Raw genomic sequence first — 13748 nt, 5'->3', positions numbered from 1 at the left:
GCTGGCCATCCAATCTGATGAGAGAATCATTCCATCCAATGATTCCAATGCTCCTTTATCCGAGATGATTTTTCCATACACAGGAGAACAGCCAGGCAATAGATCAGCACCACCAAGTGCCACACCAGATATTGAAAAGAGGGTTAGTAACGTTTTAAAAATATCATATTACTTACAGTATATTTCTATGCAAATTCATATCTATACTCTGTGGACAATAGGGGACGATGTTGCCCCGTGAAACCTAACAGACAGATGCTCCGCACACAAGTTTAAAAGCACTAAGCAGATTTTTAATCTTTTCTTCAATATGGTGCCTCCAAAGCACCACATCCACCAAACACACCGCAAATCAATACAATAAATTTCCTCCTCTCCTCCCAGCAGCTCTGTCACACTCCCTCCCAACTCCAGCTCTCTTTTTGGGTTCCCATCAGTCCTTTATATAGTCCTTGGCCTGGAAGTGCTTCTGTTCTTCCTCCCACTTGACTTACTAGCACTTCCAGGTCAGCTGGAGAATTCAGGTTTTCAATCGGCCTGGAAGTACTTTGTGGCTTTTGTTGTCATAGTCCATTAGTACTTCCGGGCTAGGTGAGAATTTATTTTTCCACCAACTTCCCACAGCGTCCCTTGGCAGCACCCACAGTACCCAGCAGGGCTGTGCTGCCGAACTCCAAGTCCCATAGTGCCCTGCGGGCATCCAGGGCACCGCTGCAGTCCAGGGAAGCTGCCATCTATCATCTTGGGGGAGGCAGCGTCCTTGATAAGCTGCCTTCCCACATCCTTCCATTACTGGGGCATCCCGGCCGAGGTAAACTGCCGGCTGTCCCTTACAATTCGTATCTCTATACCCTTCCTTGTATATACTACTACCTATAAATTCAAATATTATACAGATATATAGTCTCATTTGTATGCTGCCTTATTGCATCTTACTGTCGATTGCGCTTTAATGTACTGTATGCACCCACACTCTATTGCAACTTACTCTACTATTTGCAATTTCTGGTTAGATGCTAAACTGCATTTTGTTGTACCTATACAATGACAATAAAGTTGAATCTAATCTAATATCTAATGATAATTTAAAATAACACAAACAGAAATGCAGTATGTACAGCTACTCAGCAGCTCTAGTCAGGGCATGCTACACTAAAGTAATTGCAATATGATTCAAAAAAGTATTTCTAGCAATGCAAGCATGATGTTTATTGGTAATTTAATTTTTTTGAAATTATAGTGGAAATAGCTTGATAACAAATTATTTAAATCCATTTACTGTTGCACTGTACTCCTTATTAAATTCTAAAAGCAACTGCCCTGCTCTTTGAACTGGTACATTTGGGTCGATCTTGACATGGATAATATATTTGAGTGTACTGGATTACCATTTCTGAAATTTCTAATATCTGTAATTGATGTTAAACCAAACCGCTTTAATTTTCGAAAAGGACCAGATGCATTTTTGACCCAGCTTTATGATAAACTACTTTTAATAATCTCACATCATACAATGGAAAAGAGCCGTCCACAAACACATTTATGTTCAAATTTGTCATAAACACGATGGACGCATTTATAGCTCATTTCTAAGGATGTCTTCTGTCTACATGAGTGGAGGTAAGCAAAGATGAACAACTGTATAGCTGGAAATTGTTCCCAATTGAGTTTAGATGCACAATGGGAAGCATGATATTGATTTAATTCCCAATGGGGGCAAACTGTGCTGGCTGTAAAATCGTTATTGTGGGCAGGTGTTAAATCAAAAGAACATTCTTTTTAATAAAGGCCATTTTGGATTGAGTAAGGAGACAGAACCTTTTCTTTCTCCCGGTATCTTTGTAAATCATACGTGTCTTTAAACTTGGAAGAGAAGATCTGATACTTAAATGCCCTCAGTGTCAAACTCCTAAAGCTCACTCAATTGAAACAAATCAACATAACCGAACTGGCCAACTTAGAGAAATATAGCTACAGTAAAAATGCAAGAAATCAGGTATAGTATGGCAATAAATCGCAAATCTCTTTGGATGAACGAGTAATACCTTTAAAAGCACAGTGAACATGGGGTTAGTGGTGCTCCCTTATAGCTCCAGATGAGTACGTTTTGTCTCCCGTAAATGCCAAAAGTGACTCTGCTCCATTGGGCCCATGAGTAAGGCTCTTATCCTGCAATTGCACCATCCTGGGTATGATGTTAATTGGCATCCAGCCCTGCAAGTAGGTCCTCCAACGTAAAGGGAAAACATGGGGGCTGTTGTGGTCGAAATTTAACATCTTATTAAATAAAGAAACATCCTCTAACAGGACAATTCAGTAATCAGGCAGGAGAAAAGCTGTTTGTTATATCTTTTAATTACTCCTCAGCAAAATGCCTTGGAGGGAGCATTCCTCAAAAGCAGCCTGTTACAGCCAAGGCAGAATGATCAAAATGGTCCAAGAAACAAAGAATAGAGGTTCATTTTATAAACTGTTGAATTCACATACAGTGTCAATCAATGCATACATTTTACTCTGGTTAGTTCATTGGTTTACACCCAAATGATTTATATTAAATAAAAGTCTGTTATATTATATTCTGGTTCTTCTTATACCTTTCAGTTGCGCCACCACCCTTGAAATTTCTGTGCATATAACAATTGTCCATTCTCGTTTATAGGACATTCTTCGTCATCTTAGTCATCCTTCAGTACATTTTGTATGTTCCATCAACCTTTCTTCTGGTACATTCTTTATTTACTTGACCATCTCAGTGTTTTTCCTAAACCAATTCTTGTATTTCAGTTCAGTTCACTTGACCTTTATTTGGTTTCTAACATTTATTAACCCTTTATGCTATTTCTTAAAGATGAATGCTATGTTGCCCTAACATTATTCTTCCACACTGGTGGCAGGATTAGCAATCCAGTCACCATATAAAAACCTCACACTGTTCCAGTGTAGTGTTGACGTGTCAATCGCTGCACTTGGCTTCCAATCCAGGTGGTTCATCGGGTGGTGTGTACAGCAACGCGCTATCAGCGCATAATCCTAACCTCTCTCCTCTTCCTCTCCATCCAAGTCACATAGTCTGTATAAAGATTTCATGTTCTCACATCTTTATTTTTTATTATTCCATTTTTCCGTCTAAATCTTAAACATGAATATTGACTGATGTCACCTGTTATGAATTTGGTTATTAAATGTTTGTATGAAATATATCTGTGTTAATTTTAAATGTCATGTTTTGTTGACACCATTTTGTAATTTGTTTACAATATGGTCACTGCCATTTTGTGTGTCTTATTAATGGACTCCAATGGTACTAAACCAATTGCCTGTCCCATAGAAGTGGTGTGCGACATCATATGGACAGGCATGCACCATCAATGCGTCGTGACTAGTGAAGATGGAAGCAAGCAGCTGTTTGCATCCTAGTTTTTGGATGCTTTTGCTAAAGACAGGAAGACCTACCAGATGTTGTAGTTCCTCGGTTCTCAACCTTTTTTGCAATTATACCCCCAAAGGATGTGAAAGTATGTCCGCGGGTACCCCTTTCGTGTAGGTTCGTGCATTAAAGTACTTATTTTCATAATGCCGTGTGCTTACCTTTCTAATGTGATACTTGGGCTTGTTTTTGTTCCATCAAAGATCTGATGCGAGGATGGATGCTGCTGACAGCTAGTATAACATCACCTTCAGGCTGGAGCCGGTTTCGTTCTTTAGTTTTTATTGCAGTCAGAGCCGAGAAAGCACGTTCACATAAATATGTCGATGGAAAAGGCAACAATGCTGACAATGCTGCAATACTCAAATCTTCGTTTTCTTGATGCACACTGTGCCAGAAATGTTCCACGTTGCTGTCCGTTCTTGCTTTCAAAGTTCTGTCCGCCGCAAGTTCAAATAATTTCTCTTTCAAGTCATCAGGAAGTTCTGCTGTCTCAACATTGTTTTCACAAAAAGGATTCAAAATCCAGTTGTACTGGGCACTATCCGTTTCAATTTCAGGAAAATATCGGAGAATTTCGTTTTCTAGATTCTTCAAATGATTGATGATCAATGCTTTGATATTAGAAAAGCTTGAAAGCTCGATGTTTGAGTCTTCACAAAAACATGAAATTGTTGGGAAGATTGCAAGATGTCCAGCAGAAATTCTGTTTTTCCAGTAGATAACTTTTTTATGAAAAGCTCGCACGTTGTCAATGAGAGAAAATATGTTGCTGTTCTGTCCTTGAAGTTTCAAATTCAACTCATTGATTTTTGCAAATATGTCGGCAAGATATGCGACTTTGTATAACCACTGCTCGTCCTTAAAGTGCATTACAAAAGCAGATTTATGATCTTTAAGAAAGATATAAATTTCGTGTCGGAGCTCAAATAACCTGTTCAAAACTTTTCCACGAGCCAGACACCTGACTTCGGTTTGCAAAAACAAAGTTACATGTTCCGAAGCCAAGTCCTGGTAAACCAGTCGAAAGAGTCGAGAGTTCAGAGCACGTGACTTGATAAAGTTCACAACTTTGACCACAGTGTTCAGTGTCTCATTGAACTCCACACTTAAGTGTTTCGAGGCGAGTGATTGTTGATGAATAATGCAGTGATTCCATTGTACTGATGGATTTTTCCCTTTCACCAACGCTTTCAAGCCTCCTCGATGTCCTGTCATGTTAGCTGCGCCATCTGTGCACACAGAAACACACCATATCCATTTAAGTCCATGAGCGGCGAGACACTCTGAAAGAATTCTGAAAATCTCTTGTGCTGTTGTTTTTTCCCGGCAAAGCTTTGCAAGCTAACACTTCTTCTGAAAGTCCCTTCACCTGATCAACATACCGAACAAAAATCATCAACTGAGCTTTGTTTGATACGTCTGTCGACTCATCCAGTTGTAATGCAAATTGTTTTCTGAGTTTGATCTGCTCACAGACTTGCTGGATTACATCGTCAGCCATTTCTCGAATTCTCCTTGATACAATAGATAGATAGATAGATAGATAGATAGATAGATAGATAGATAGATAGATAGATAGATAGATAGATAGATAGATAGATAGATAGATAGATAGATAGATAGATAGATAGATAGATAGATAGATACTTTATTAATCCCAGGGGAAAATTCACATACTCCAGCAGCAAAAAATATTAAATTAAAGAGTAATAAAAAAATGCAGGTAAAAAACAGACAATAACTTGAATAATGTTCAACGTTTACCCACTCTGGTGGAATTGAAGAGTCGCATAGTTTGGGGGAGGACTGATCTTCTCAGTCTGTCAGTGGAGCAGGACAGTGACAGCAGTCTGTCGCTGAAACTGCTCCTCTGTCTGGAGATGACACTGTTTAATGGATGTAGTGGATTCTCCATAATTGATAGGAGCCTGCTGAGTGCCCGTTGCTCTGCTACGGATGTCAAACCGTCCAGCTCTATGCCAACAATAGAGCCTGCCTTCCTCACCAGTTTGTCCAGGCGTGAGGCATCTTTCTTCTTAATGCTGCCTCCCCAGCACACCACTGCGTAGAAGAGGGCACTCACCACAACCATCTGATAGAACATCTGCAGCATCTTACTGCAGATGTTGAAGGATGCCAGTCTTCTAAGGAAGTACAGGCGGCTCTGTCCTTTCTTGCACAGAGAATCAGTATTGGCAGTCCAGTCCAATTTATCGTCCAGCTGCACTCCCAGGTATTTATAGGTCTGCACCCTCTGCACACAGTCACCTCTGATGATCACGGGGTCCATGAGGGGCCTGGGTCTCCTAAAATCCACCACCATTTCCTTGGTTTTGCTGGTGTTCAGTTGTAGGTGGTTTAAGTCGCACCATTTAACAAAGTCCTTGATGAGGTTTCTATACTCCTCCTCCTGTGTCGTCAGCAAACTTTTGCACGTGGCAGGACTCCGAGTTATATTGGAAGTCTGATGTATATAGGCTGAACAGGACCGGAGAAAGTACAGTCCCTTGCGGCGCTCCTGTGTTGCTGACCACAATGTCAGATCTGCAATTCCTGAGACGCACATACTGAGGTTTGTTTGTGAGATAGTCCACGATCCATGCCACCAGGTATGAATCTACTCCCATCTCTGTCAGCTTGTCCCTAAGGAGCAGAGATTGGATGGTGTTGAAGGTATCATCTGTATTCAGTATCATCTGAATGTGGGATAGTTTTCACCATATCGACTGCTTTCTTGTCTATCATTATTTCTGCAGTTTTTAGTGCTGCAGGAAGTACCAACTCCTCAACAATAGTATGAGGTTTCCTTGTTTTCGCTACCAAAAGACATACTTCATATGAGGTGTGCAAAGCTTTCTCAGATGTATGCAGATATCCGTGAAACATTGCGGTGCCTTTCATCATACTCTCATGTTGCCTCTTGAAATATTCCAGTGGTTTATCTTTCAATTCTTCAGAAGTGACGGTTTCATGCTGTGATTGGACAGAGTTTCGTTGCATATGACACAGAGTGGAAGTGGAGGGTCCGCACCATTGCTGACAAAACCGTAGCCTAAATATTCTGCAGAATATTGTCATATTTTTCTACCCGCAGATGAATCTTCTGGTGGCTTCTTATCTTGTTGCTGCCGTGGCTGTTTTAGACGAATTCCTTGGCCTGCCTTATCAGAAGACAACCCAACACCTTCCGAATCACTCACTTTCGCGAACGCATCAGTACCACTTCCCTTCCATTTCACTAAAAACTGGTCCATTTTTGGGGTTCCCGCGAACAATGCAAACACAAGCATTATAACCACATTCAACTCCTTTCTTACACTGAAGAGGTTGTAATCTCTTAAAAGCTACCACCCTGCTGGGGAGGTGACTCACGCGTTGCCCCCAACCTAGTGCTTGTAGGCCTAGCAACAGCAGACATTTTCTATTTTTGGAACTTTAATCCCCTTGACACGCCTCACCACTTTCTGAAGCAAATCTACTCCATGCTATAGTACAGCTGTACTGTCGCACGTGTTTTGGTAATGAGTCACGCAGCGAACTGGCGATCTTCTTCAAACTCTTTGGTTGTTTTAAGTTTAAAAATTTAAACTAAAACATTGAAACCGATTGAAACAATCATTATTTATTTAGAATAGCAGTTATGAGTCAGTTTTTGAAACTACACCTGAATTCCTTCCTCTTGAAGCCGTTGAATTATATTTTCTTCTTTTTTTTCCTACTTTTGAGTTCAAAATCGAAACAGAAGGAAAATTTGAAAAAAAAAAACGCAAAATTATATGTCGCTGCGTACCCCTGCATAACCCTTCCCGTACCCCTAGGGGTGCGCATACCACCGGTTGAAAACCGTTAACTTATGGCACATTGACGCAGTAGTAGCACTTCTGCTTTGCAATAAGGAGACCAAGGTTTGTGTCTCGGGTCCTCCCTGTGTGAAGTTTGCATGTTCTCCCCATGTCAGTGTGGGTTTCCTCCTGGTGCTCCTGTTTCCTCCCATTGTCCAAAGACAATGCAGGTTATATAAATTAGTGATGCTAAATTGGCCCTGGTGTGTGCTTAGTGTGTGGATATGAGTGTTCGCTCAACGTGGGCTTGAACCCTGTCCTGGTTTGTTCCTGCCTTATGCCCCCCCATGATCCTGGTCTGGATAAAATGGGTTAGAAAATAACATTACACAACTTACCCAAATGAGGTATTAAGTGTTGGTTGAGAAATTTTTAATCTGATGTTTTTATACAGAATTGGGAGAAAAATGTTAATGATATAACAGAAGCTAATAGAAAGCAATGCTGTACAAGGGTAAATGATCTGAAACATGTCTATGGAAAATAGAAAAAGCAATTCTGGCTGCTCCTGTTGCATGATCAACATGTCATTTATCCAGTTGTATGCTCAAAATGTGCAGAACACATGTTTTTTTGCTAATATTATGTTAAATAGATACTTCTGGAATAATCAACAGATAACATAAACAAGAAGGTAAAGTCTCATGGGAATTACTTTTTTAAACTGAAGACAGACCTTAGGGAGAGAGGTGAGTCTTCAATTCAAACAGTCTTTCCCATGAGGCTTTAGTTTTCTGTTCCTGTGCACTGATTATTCCAGAAATATCTATTTAACCAGTAACGGCGGGCTGCATGATAATGTGCAGTGAATACACTTGACTTATAGTTTTCATCCTCTTTCTCTGTATGTTTATCCTTCATTTGCTCAGAGGTTGATGCACTTGCTGCTTCCTGAGCAGCTCTGCTTTTCACCACCCTAGCGGTCCGCTTCTTCTCTTCTTTCATTGGCAACTTTCACGTTAAAACTGATTAAGTCAGTATTTGTGTTACAATTACTTAGTGCGTTTTCTTTAATTTTTCACTTAAGCTGGCAGTTAAGTCTTCAATCTGCCTCAACAATGATTTAAGATATGAAGAGGTAAGGGATGAGAACAGTGCCTGTACGCATGCGCCCCACTCCCGCCTGCCATGCTGGCCGCTGCTGAGAGTTGATTCTATAGTAAAATAAAATAAAAAGGGTAATAACCTTGGAGGTCAATCATCACCCTAAAAGCGGACAGCAGAGGTCATGTAGTATATGTGTACCAAATTTCATGGGGCAATAGTTCAAACAGTTTGTGAGCTACAGGTGATTTAAAATCCTGGACAGACAAATGGACAGCTACGGTAGCATATTATATAAGAAGATATTATTTTAGCAAAAAGCATGTGTTTTGCATGTTTTGAATATACAACTTGACAACTTATGTGACATGAGTAACATGACATTATTTTTTTTTTAATGATGAGTTTTTCACATTGTTTACCGTTCTACAGCTTCGGTCACTATTGGCTTCTTTTATATCATAAACTTCTTCCTCTCCTTTCTGTGAGTGAGAACTTTACTACTTGTTTCCATTTTTATTTATTATGTTCATTTTAACCTCAATTGTTTGCTTATTTAATTGCTAAATTGCAGCCATCCCATCCCAATTTCTTCCTTTTCTAAGAAAATGCAATAAAAAGATGTGCTTCCCATGGGCACTTTGCTATAATTTGTGAGTCATCATGCAAGTTAAGAAGATGGTTCGTTTCCATTACAACCAAAAGATAAAGAAACCAACAAAAGCAATTTAACATGAACACAAATGGGATATCTGTGTCAATGTCTCACATGAAAATAAAATTTTTGTCCTGATTTGTGCAGCTTTTTTTCTTACTAATGCACATTCCCATTTGACTTGATACCTAATTCTACTTGTCATTGCCTGTGGCTGAGCAGAATACTGTTGGTGGTTTAAGAACAGACAAGGCCCTGGAGCAACAGAGTGGCAAGGTTCCCACTAGTAAAGTGTATGAAAATACTAATATAAAATTGCACAGAATAACTACCTGTCTTTTATACATTACAGATATTGACTTAGTTATTAATAATTAAAAATCAAAGCAAGAAGTGTGATTGGTAGCATACATATAAACAGTGGATTTAGAAAGTATTCAGATATTTTGTTATGTTGCAGCTTGCTCTGGTTTCGTTTAAATCAATTTTTTCCACATCATGCAACACTCAATACCTCAGAATGACAAAACAGGATATTAGGAATTTTTGGAAATTTAATGAAAATAAAAAACTGAAATATCACATTGACACAAGTAATCAGACCCTTTGCAGTTTCCCTTGAAATCTGGCTCAGGTGCGTCCCATTCTATTGATCATCATTGAGCTGTTTCTACACCTTGTTTGGGGTCCACCTGTGGTTAATTCAATTGCTTTGACAAGATTAGGAAAGGAACATGCCTGCCTATAGAAGGCCCCAAGCCATGAGGTCAGAGGAATTGCCTGCAGAGTTTGGAGACAGGAGGCGCAGATGTGAGGAAGGCTACAAAAATCATTCCTGCAGCATTGAAGATCTCCAGGAGCACAGCTGCCTTGGTAATTCTTAAATGGAAGGAGGTTGGAACAACCATGACACCTCCCAAAGCTCTCCAAACTGAGTAATCAGGAGTGAAAGCTCATCATAAGAGAGGTGACCAAGAACCTAATGGTGACTCTGGCAGTCCTTCAGAGAAGCTGTGTGGAGATGGAAGGTGCTTACAGAAGCTCAGCCATCACTGCAACACTCCACTGATCTGGGCTCTATAAAGAGTGGACAGAATGACAGAAGCTTTTCCTCAGTAAAAGACATGTGGAAGCTCTCCTAGGGTTTGCAGAAAAACACCTAATGGACTCTCAGACTGTAATTAAAAAAAAAAAAAAAAAAGATTCTCTAGTCTGATGAAACCAAGATTAGTGTCATGTCTTGATGTAGCCAGGTACTGCTCAGCACCTGTGTAAGCCCATTCCGTGAAGCAGCATCATGCTGTGGGGTTGTTCATTTTCAGTAGCAGGGACTGGGAGACTAGTCAGGGTTGAGGAAACGTATTGTCAAGCTTGGGTCACAAAGTTGCACAGGAGAGTACAGAAGGTTTTCCAAGAAGTAGAAACTTTATTACGGTTCAGGCAGATACAAACACAAGCCTCTTTTCAGAGGTGATCCGGCCTCGAAAGGAACAGCTGTCAAACTTGACACATCTGCCCCAATACCTGCTTGAAAGAACACAAAGTATTCTTCATCAAGGGGGTACAGCTGTCGGAAGCAGACAGAGTCTGGGGGAAGAGAGACAGGAGAGTGAGACCTCAGGATGGCCACGGCTTGGTCTTTTAAATGTTCAAAGCCCCACATGAGGGATCACGTTGCGTAGCAAGCCTGCAGCTGATCCCACAAATAGGATCTGTAAGAGTGTGTTTGATTCCCATTGAAAAACTGTTTAAGAGGGGGTTTCTGAAGGGTGGCTGTGACCCCCTGCAGCAGAGGTCACAGTATAGATATATCTTTAAAGAAAACTTGCTCCTCAGACTGTACCTAAGGTTTACCTTCCAACAGTAAAATGACCCTTGGCACAAATCAAAGAGTGGCTTAGGGACAACTCTATGAATGTCCTTGAGTGGCCCAGTCAGAGCTTACACTCGAACCCCTATGGAGAGACCTGAAAATAGCTTTCCACCAACGGTCTCCAATATATCTGACAGAGCTTGAGAAGATCTGCAGTGAAGATCAGAAGAAAATTCACAATCCAGGTGAGTAAAGCTTGTCCTGTCATACCCAAGAAGACTCCAGGGCGTATTTGCTGCAAAGGGAGCTTCAACTAAGTAATAAGTATTAGGGTCTGAATACTTGTGTCAATGGGATATTTCAGTTTATTTATTTTTTGCAAACATTTCTAAAATCCTGTTTTTGAACTGAACACTTGGGGTAATGAGTGTTGCTTGATGCTGGGGGGAAAACAAATTTAAATGAGTTTAGCACAAGGTCACAACATACTAAAATATGAAAAAAATGAAGGGAACAGAATACTTTCTGAATCCACTGCATATCAGTTAGCATCTGCATTTATTCACAGTTGGAGAATCGCCAGTTGATTGGAATGCTGTCTGCTATAAAACAGCTCTGCATCGTGGTCAGCTAGAAAATACACAATTCCAAATTGGACAAGACACTTTACACTGAGAAGGCTGAGTGAGATCAGAGTAGTACAATGGACAGAAAGCCATTACCAAACAGACAAGGTACACATCAGCTCAACTCAAACTTACCTTTTATTGTTATTCAGCCACATACATAGTATATGGTTGAACAAAATTTTGTTCCTTAACTGTGCCTGGTGCATAGGCAAAACAACATACATTTAACATACTTTGTAACATTACCAAAACCAGTGCAACAATACAATGTAACAAAACAAAAGACGCAGGACTATAAAGCTTGAACAATGCTCAATATCCATATTGGAGTGCAGAGTGTAAAGTGACAGTACATGATTGGGAGAATGAAATAGGGGTATGGTACTGGGTGACATGTAGGAGATCAGAAGTCTGAGAGCTTGAGGAAAGAAGATGTTACAGGACCTGGCTGTGCTGGTCCTAATGCTGTGGTGTCTCCTACCTGACGGCAGGAGGTCAAACAGTGTGTGTGACGGTTGAGAGAAGTCTTTCACAATGGCAGAGACTCTACGCAGACAGAGGGTCTGAAAAATGTCCTGTATCAAGGAGAGGGAGACCCCTCTGATATGACACATATAACCAAATCCAAAATGCAGATCAATATTCAGAGACAAAAAATGGCGAAATTTGCAAAAAAACTTAATATTAATTCTTTTTGCGTATAATCCTAAACCTTGCATGTTGAGGATGGCACAGCATCATCTTTCATGGTTGAGGGAGTTGATGTCACAAAGTCACATGGCCACCAGGCACATAATAACCAAACAGATGGCCATGCCTATGAAGAGTCACAAAGCACAAAATGGCATCCCAAGGTATAAACATGCATAAAAGGACAACAAAATGCTAAACAGTATGGAATATTATGTCAGTCAAAGATTGAGACTGAGCTAACAACCTCTGAGCCTAAACGTCATTCTGCCTGTCTCATATTCCCAAATCACTTGTCCATTTTCCAGGTGATGAGACACGTGAGTGCTAGGAAAACTATTCTTCTTTCCATTATCTTTATTATGGCATCCTATGCTTCAACAATTTTTTTAACTTGTTGTCCTTATTGCATTTCACACTTAGATATACTTCATATATAGTTCACCTAGAGCTTCAAAACTGTTGCACACTGAGAGTAGCCTTTAAAGATGAGAAGTATTCGCAGGAATACAAATGATGTTTTCACAGAAGATAATGGGAGCCCATCGGCCATTGGTGGTACTCAAAAAGCAGACAGGAGGCCAGCAATGTGTCTCTAAATGACGGCGTCTGAGAAGTAGGCTTTATGGGAACATGCTTGAGAGAGGGAGTGTCGGGAAAAAATAGTTTAGATACACGTAGATACTGAGGAAATGAATAGGAGGGACTCTGAAGATACAAATGGAACATCCATCCATCCATTTTCCAATCCGCTGAATCCGAACACAGGGTCACGGGGGTCTGCTGGAGCCAATCCCAGCCAACACAGGGCACAAGGCAGGGAACCAATCCTGGGCAGGGTGCCAACCCACCGCAGGACACACACAAACACACCCACAGCACACACTAGGGCCAATTTAGAATCACCAATCCACCTAACCTGCATGTCTTTGGACTGTGGGAGGAAACCGGAGTGCCCGGAGGAAACCCACGCAGACACGGGGAGAACATGCAAACTCCACGCAGGGAGGACCCGGGAAGCGAACCCGGGTCTCCTAACTGCGAGGCAGCAGCGCTACCACTGCGCCACCCACAAATGGAACAAGAGATATCAAATATTTTAAAATTTATTCTATTGCCTATTGTGATCGAGGAAAGAACTGCAAGTCCTAAGAAGAAATGTTGGGGTGCCAACCCAGTCATCCCTGATTAATCAAAATGAAAATAATTCAAACTAAGTAGTGTCTCTGGGCACAAAACAAACATGAGTCCAAAAATCAAACCAAATGAGCCATCAGGCTTTGTAGCGATTCTATCACTCACTAGACTCCTTTCTGCGCTGCGCTCTTTTTTCACCTCAGGATTTATAGTTGGGGGACCAAGAGGGGCGGAGTCAGTTGCTTTCATTGGGTGTCTTCTTAATACTGCTGAGGGAATAGAAGAGGACATAGTTAATGGAAGCACCCCGTCTTGACCCAGGGTGGTAATACATACCTCTGATAAGCCCGCAGACGGGCATGCGTGACGTAAACTTCGACAGGTAAGGTGTCTAGTATTTAAAAAAATAGCACAAGGAAGGTGATATTTGTATGACATTACTTGTTGCCATTTGTGATTTTGTCAGATTATTAGTGCGTTTCAAGCCTTTGAACTACTTAAGCTTTTT

The 13748-nt window shown here is 40.8% G+C and overlaps 1 protein-coding gene across 1 annotated transcript in view; it reads left to right on the top strand.

Annotated features, from left to right (window-relative positions):
- The window catches only part of robo1 (roundabout, axon guidance receptor, homolog 1 (Drosophila)), a 1485956-nt gene that overhangs the window by 210338 nt on the left and 1261870 nt on the right, over nt 1-13748 (top strand). The gene's annotated exons all lie outside the window — the stretch shown is intronic.

The sequence above is a fragment of the Erpetoichthys calabaricus genome, chromosome 4, assembly GCF_900747795.2.
Source record: "Erpetoichthys calabaricus chromosome 4, fErpCal1.3, whole genome shotgun sequence".
In the NCBI taxonomy this organism is placed as follows: Eukaryota; Metazoa; Chordata; class Cladistia; order Polypteriformes; family Polypteridae; genus Erpetoichthys; species Erpetoichthys calabaricus.
Note: the sequence above shows the minus strand (reverse complement) of the source record. Positions and strands in the feature narration are given on the sequence as shown.